The sequence below is a fragment of the Marmota flaviventris genome, chromosome 14, assembly GCF_047511675.1.
Source record: "Marmota flaviventris isolate mMarFla1 chromosome 14, mMarFla1.hap1, whole genome shotgun sequence".
Taxonomy (NCBI): Eukaryota; Metazoa; Chordata; class Mammalia; order Rodentia; family Sciuridae; genus Marmota; species Marmota flaviventris.
The window spans coordinates 42,047,984-42,048,707 of NC_092511.1; the positions used below are offsets into that span (position 1 = coordinate 42,047,984).

Sequence of the window (724 nt, forward strand, 5' to 3'; positions counted from 1 at the left end):
ACAAACTATAGTGTAATAAAACAATTAGTATTCATTAACTTTGGTGGAATTGATAGGTTAATTATATTAAGCTTCTTCGCTGGACAGTTCTCCGGTAACTTCTCACCAAGTTCTAGCTAGGGATGCTGTCCCACGAAGGTTTGACTGAGACTGGAAAATCTGACTGCAAGATGGCCAACAATACAAGGCTTGGGCCTAGATTTTTGTTGTTGTTGTTTATTTATATCAGTACTAAGTATTGAATACACGCTGAGCAAGCCCTCACCACTAAGTTCCATCTCCAGATTTTAAATTTTATTTTTTTATTTTGAGACAGGTCTTCCTAAGTTGCCCATGGGACCTGTTATTTTTGTTTTGTTTTAAAATATGGAATGCTTCCTGAATTTGCATGTCATCCTTGCACAGGGCCGTGCTAATCTTCTCTGTATCATTCTGATTTTAGTATATGTGCTGCCAAAGTGAACACAAAAGACCTATTATTAATGGATGATCTCGGTTTCTCTCCACATGAACCTGTCCGCAGGAAGTCGAGGGCTTCCATGACATGGAATGGGCTTCCTTTAAAATAAGCAAGCCCAAACAGACAGGGGCTTGTGGGGCGGGGGGGGGGGGAGGAGAAGGAAGCATCTATTCTATTTGGACCTAATTTTAGAAATTATACGCCATCACTCATGACATTTTTTCTTTTTCATGACACATTATTTTATTTGTTAAAAGCAAGTTA

General features: G+C 39.0%; 1 non-coding gene across 1 annotated transcript; it reads right to left on the minus strand.

Moving 5' to 3' along the window:
• Nucleotides 1-360: 360 nt before the first annotated feature.
• Nucleotides 361-466, minus strand: LOC114092068 (U6 spliceosomal RNA). Its single transcript, XR_003582611.2, has one exon. It is a non-coding gene; the product is annotated as a U6 spliceosomal RNA (small nuclear RNA).
• Between the last annotated feature and the right edge of the window lie 258 nt (nt 467-724).